The following is a 6,886-nucleotide window of genomic DNA, read 5'->3' on the forward strand; positions in this document are numbered from 1 at the left end:
ACATGTGTGGTTCCATAATGTAAGGCATAATCCAGAATGATCTATGTCATGCTGGGCCTGATTCATCAATCTGGTCGTAAATATAGTGTAAATAAAGTGACTAAATCTGGCTTATATTTCTGTCTTACCTTCGAGACAAAAAACATTGCTGAACCTGACTTTAACTTGGGAATTGTCCTAAATGCCGGTAAGATCAAAATATGGGCGTAATTTGGCCGTACGTAAGTGCTTCATCAATCGGGCCCATTGTGTATAATGTATAGTTTAAAGAAATCCTCCTTTAAGCAGAATTGAATATGTTATTACTACAACTTTCCAATAATGTCCTTTAAATAGAATTGAATACTTTAGTAATAGTTATTTTGTGTGAATGTTAAGCACTCTCATGAAGGGAGAAACCAGAAAATCAATGTTGTGTTTTTTTTTTAGGTCATCAGAAGACAAAACATTGAAGTGCTCCACTGACAATGAAATGAAAACTGTCTTTGTGGAATCGCAGAATGTTTACTTGTGCTTCTACAAACAAACAAGCGTTGCTCCGCTGTAGCGTTAACATCTATAAACCACAATGAGCGTATATGCCCATGTAATCCCATTTTGTCCTGTAATTGAGCCCACAAAATTGGTTTCCCATTTGCTGCCAGTGGAGCAGCAAAACCATCAACAGCCCTCGGCTCTGTTATCATCTCTGGAAGAAATCATGGATGCTTGCTCACACACCAGGATTACATGGTCCCAGCTTCTAGTTGAAATGTGAAAATCTTTACAGGAGGATTTTCCCTTAATCTACATAATATGGATTCTAATGATATTGTCTGTAACGTGTGTTTGTGTTTGTGAGTGTGAGTGTGAGTGTGAGTGTGAGTGTGAGTGTGAGTGTGAGTGTGAGTGTGTGTGTGTGTGTGTGTGTGTGTGTGTGTGTGTGTGTGTGTGTGTGTGCGTGCGTGCGTGCGTGCGTGCTTGCGTGCGTGCGTGCGTGCGTGCGTGCGTGCGTGCGTGCGTGTGTGTGCGCGTGTGCGCACGAGCGAGCGCCTGTCTGTGTGTTAGGGGATTATTTGCAATGGTTGATTATTTGGTGTGAGCTTTGCAGAGAGATGGAGATATAATCCCATAACCCCGGCCCCCTCATCACAGAGAACAGTGAGAGGATGGCAGCAGTGGACAGTGTCACTACTGTGCAGCACTGAGGCATATGGCATTAACACGGCCTCCTAACACATAGGAGCTAATGCATTGTAACCATCTGTACATACAAATGATGGATATGATAACACTAGCCCTTACCCGTTCAAAGATATGAGCTCCGAAATGATGTGCAGTGTGTGGGTTATGGGATGTGTGCACTGTGCACACAGTTTATGAGGGATGGAAAGTAACTTTAACTGTGCTTGCATGATAATATGTTGGAGCATCAATGTAAGAAATACCCGTTTCGTTTAATGGCTACAGAGATACTGTGTCCCGCCCACCCGCCTGCACACGCACGCACGCACGCACGCGCACGCACACACACACACACACACACACACACACACACACACACACACACACACACACACACACACACACACACACACACACACACACACACACACACACACACACAGAGCTGGTTAAACATTTTGCCTCAAGCTAGATGCAGAATAGATGTGCCTCATGCTAGATGCAGAATAGATAGTAGATACACCATAACAATGCTAATATACAGCATACGATTTGTGAAAGTGACAAACGGGCTTCACAGTTATGTCAGGTGTGTTCATATGCTAATGGTGATGCGATTTCAGATCAATTGCTCCAGCCACTGAGGAGAAACGCTGTTTCAGACAGACAGACACTCAGACAGACATTCGCAAAATTATAGTATAGATTGCCGTAGTACATCATTTTCTGTCTATGGCATGTGCAGAAGTTGCATGTACACATGCAAATGCACGCACCTACGCAGTCTACGCAACATACTCGGGCGCACGCAGGCACGAGCACACACACACACACACATACGCGCGCGCGTGTCCTTACATTAGGCTGATTTTTTTTAATCAGCCTCATGTCTGAATGGGTGAACTACCGTAACTACTACAACACACAATACACACAGACATGCCGTCAAACACACTTCCGGCAAATGGCTTTGTCACTCCATGTGTGTGTGTGTGTGTGTGTGTGTGTGTGTGTGTGTGTGTGTGTGTGTGTGTGTGTGTGTGTGTGTGTGTGTGTGTTTGTGTGTGTGTGTGTGTGTGTGTGCGTGCGTGCGTGCGTGCGTGTGTGCGTGCGTGCGTGCGTGCGTGCGTGCGTGCGTGTGTGTCTGTGTAGAACTCTACGACGAAAGGTACAGTGGTCGGAGACAGTATGGTCAGGCCTTTAAGTTAAGGCATAATAAGAGCTGGTACTTAAGACAATCAAAATACAGCCCTGAGAGTTAAATGTATAAGTTTGGGGTACCAGAGATAAAAATGTCAATCAAATGGAGGTCAGTAGCATGATGCCGGACTGGGGTTCCTTGAGATTAAAAAGGTTGAGAATCACAGGGGTAGACATAGTCCGGGAGCCAAATGGTGATTTTTGGCTGAACGTGGATTCGCCTGTAAAAGTTTTTTTCTCAACTGATTCTTGTAGCTTGGGGTCACCTCTTAAGGATTCAAGATGATGACCAGTGATATCCATTGAGCATTTTTTATTATTAACCCCTTAATGCATGAAACACAAGAAATCCACCCAGGAGGAAAATACCCAGGAAAAGATTTTTTTTCTGGGTATTTAAGGAGGATCTGAGGGGTCTAACTAGGGGTTTGTCATGATGCTGAATCCATTGCAGGCATTTGTTTTGCACAAAAAACATTCCGTGGGCTAGAAATGGCCTCAGAAAACAATACACGTATGGGTGAGTATTCATGTTAGTCGGAGGCCTTAGGGTTATTTTTCTCGTGCTTATCAGTCTAAAAGTGCAAAATTTTGCACAGATGTAGCTCAGGGCATGCTCTAATGATTTAGCTAGGGTGCCCGAGTCGGCGACCTTCGGGGTCACCACAGCACCCACAAAACTCTGACTCATCACTTTTCATCACTAAAGTCGATGGGAGCCCAACTTGATTTGGCCGCTGTGGCGACCCCGAATGTGGCAGACTCGGGCGCCCTAGCTAAATCATTAGAGCATGCCCTGAGCTACATCTGTGCAAAATAGATAATATTTAGACTGATTAGCACGAGAAAAAAAACCCTAAGGCCTCCGACTAACATGAATACTCACCCATACGTGTATTGTTTTCTGAGGCCATTTCTAGCCCACAGAAAGTTTTTTGTGCAAAACAAATGCCTGCAATGGATTCAGCATCATGACAAACCCCTAGGTAGACCCCTCAGATCCTCCTTAAATACCCAGAAAAAAAATCTTTTTCTGGGTATTTTCCTCATGGGTGGATTTCTTGTGTTTCAGGCATTAAGGGGTTAATAATAAAAAATGCTCAATGGATATCACTGGTCATCATCTTGAATCCTTAAGAGGTGACCCCAAGCTACAAGAATCAGTTGAGAAAAAAACTTTTACGGGCGAATCCACGTTCACCCCCACGGCTCCCGGTGATTAGTCTGCACCGGTGTATGTTTACGTGTTGTCTGTGTGTACGGTATGTGTGTGGCACTGGCACATGGCAAGCACACGTCACGTCACACCCCACCCTGCCGGTCGTGTCTCTCTGAATATAATCTGAGTGTATTAATCTGTTGTTTGAACTCCTTAAGCACAGACTGTCTCTCACATCTGCTCTCTTCACCCTTCTAAAGCTTTGCTATTTATAAACTATTTTTTTCCTCTTTTCTATTTGATCTGTCATTGCAATTTCTTGTTCACCTCTCGCTCCATCAGGACTGAATTTCACACAGCTCAAATCGTTCTTACCTCCTTCTCATTTGGCCTTGCAAAATGTCTCCCCTCTTACATATAAATCTTCTCTCTCTCTGACTTGCAAACAGCACATTACTTCAGTCCTAACCAAATGCTATCACAGGTCACTTACGCTCAAAAGAAGGAAAGAAATTAATGTTTTCAATTTTTCAATAATCTCCTATTACACAGTGGCTATTCAGGGAACTTTAAATTGATTCACATACGTGTCAGTGAAAATATACAACAGCCAACAAACAAAATGATCTTATAATACAATATTTGTTACAGCTGCAGCAAAATACATATCAAATAAACAATGATTGTGGCAATGCAATCATGATACAAATAAAATGTATCTATGCTATTTTGTACAAACTTAATTTTGTAAAAAATAATCCTGATTTTTGGTTTTACAGCATGCAAAAAGATAATGCCCTAAATATTAAATCATATTCTAAGTTCTAGTCCTGGAATGTCATTGCAGTGTGCAGAGAGGAGGTAGAGGAGAGGCAATCAAAGCCTACCTTCTGTGTGTCGCTGACTCCCATCCAACAAGAGCAAGGCATCGGGAGAGACACAGTGAGAGAGGGGATGTGGAGATGACCAGAGGGAAGGGAAGCAGAGTCACAGTCTTTGCGTCATCTGAGAAAATTTGCAGATTAAAAGAACAGCTTGGTACTCTAAGCTCTCTCTCTCTCTCTCTCTTTCTCTTCTCTTCTCTTCTCTTCTCTTCTCTTCTCTTCTCTTCTCTTCTCTTCTCTCGCTCCCTCCCTCTGCCTCATTTACTCACTGTCTGTTGCTTTCATTCCACTCTGTCATTGGTCTCCTTATTGCCTGTTGATTACACTGTTCTCTGCAACGCCTTTCATCCGGAACCAGGAGAGGGTGTCAACACAGGTGTTTTCAGCAGTAAGCGTGGCAGACCTGAGAAACCCAAAGAAGACAATAACCTTAATGTTTCATTGTGTCATGCAGAACAAGACCAAGGGGGATGTTTGTGACTTGAAAGGAGTAGTTCACCCCCAAAATGAAATTTTTTCTATTGATTACACATGCCATGGAGACTTGAATTCAATAATATGTTTTAGTTTTTTTATTGCATTCCTAAGACAATAATTTGATTACAATAAATGTACCCCCATTGATTCCGGATGGGGACCCAAATGTATTTGGGTCCATCCGGAATCAATGGGGGTGAATTTACTATAATACATTTTTTGTATTTTGTATTTTTCTGTATCATTGAACTCAAGTCTCCATGGCATGAGTAATCAATAGAGAAAAAGTCATTTTGGGGGTGAACTACTCCTTTAGGTTCACCAGATGGGACCAGGATGACTGGCTTTGAATTGAGGTTATACCCTCCCTTCCACAGGAGGGCACTATGGCTCTGCTCTGGATTGAGACATAGTTTGACTTCCCTCAGAGGGATCATCTGACAGATATCAGTATCAGGCGCTGAGGACTCAACATGACCAGTGCATGTTAGATGGAGGTGAGTGGGTGGAGTGGCCATGAGCACAACTTCCTCTGAAACAGACAGACAACAAGATTTATAGCATGCTGGTCTGGTAACACCACAGGTTTAAAAAAGGGCCTGATGAGGAATCTAAAAAGTCTCTGGCATGGTGTCTTGATCTGGAATCTTAAATGTCATAACACATTCACAAGGGGGAAATCAAGGCACTGCGGTATAGGAGTGGAACAGCTAGGACATATTAGTGAGCAAGACCAAGGAAAGTGTAACCTTTGCTCTTCATTCAAAATGGAGATTCATATGAGGCCATGATGATTGCAAAGCGAATTAATTAACGAACAAACAAACACGCCTTCTGATGGAATGCCACATGCACATTCTCACAGCACTTAGTCTCATGGCGCTCACTATGCACAGACAAACAAGTCTACATTATAGTGTAGGATACCGGTATGTACACACACAGGCAAGCAACACATGCACACAAACTTGCACAAACACACGTACACAGCTGCACACTGCACAGGCGTGCGCACGAGTAGGTGAGAGCACACACACACACACACACACACACACACACACACACACACACACACACACACACACACACACACACACACACACACACACACACACACGCATGGACACAAACACCCTGTCCCACAGGACTGACAGATGGAGAGGGGCAGATGAACAGAACGGGAGCAGGGGCTTGTGATACAGGGTTGGTCCATCCATTGTGCAGTAGGTGCGCTGTAAGTCTATACCCTACTAATTGCCATAGCAGTTCAAACACAAAGTCTGCCTCTGAAATCCTACCCTACAGGGTGTCGTACAGTGAGTAAAGTTTACAATGTGTAACATTTTTCCCCTGGCAAGAAAGGGACAAAAAAAAGACATATGGAAGAGGGGATGCAGAGATCACTAAGGAAGAATGAGGGAGCAAGACAGAAAAGTGGACATGCATAACAGAGGATGCATCAGTGCATGACAGAAGACGGTATAGATTATGTTGGCAAGAAAAAGGGGCGCAGCTATAAAGAGATCAGACACCATTTAGGCTGCAGTTCTAATTAAGAGGCACCCAGAATGCAATGAATCCGTCGCAAGTGAATGAAAGTGTACCCCGGTTTAAGTAGATTGGGTGCTGTAATGCAACACTGTGGAGCGACAGATAAGGAGGAGAGGAAGAGTGATTGAGAGGTGATCTGGGGAGAGAGAACGGGGCGCTGTAAGGAGAGAAGGATCAGTGAGGCGGATGATGTAAACAAGACAAGTGCAGTGTGTGTGTGTGTGTGTGTGTGTGTGTGTGTGTGTGTGTGTGTGTGTGTGTGTGTGTGTGTGTGTGTGTGTGTGTGTGTGTGCACATGGTGATGATTTTCAACTGCAGTGTTTGTACAGTAGGCATTTCATTAACCGTTAATGACGCTGTTCTGTGTTTGGGAAATAATAATGAAAACCCATCAACACATCATCTCACCAAATGTGCAAACTCAGCGACCCAGGGCCAGACCCGAGTGCCA

The sequence above is a fragment of the Nannobrachium achirus genome (assembly GCF_963921795.1).
Source record: "Nannobrachium achirus genome assembly, chromosome: 4".
Lineage (NCBI taxonomy): Eukaryota > Metazoa > Chordata > Actinopteri > Myctophiformes > Myctophidae > Nannobrachium > Nannobrachium achirus.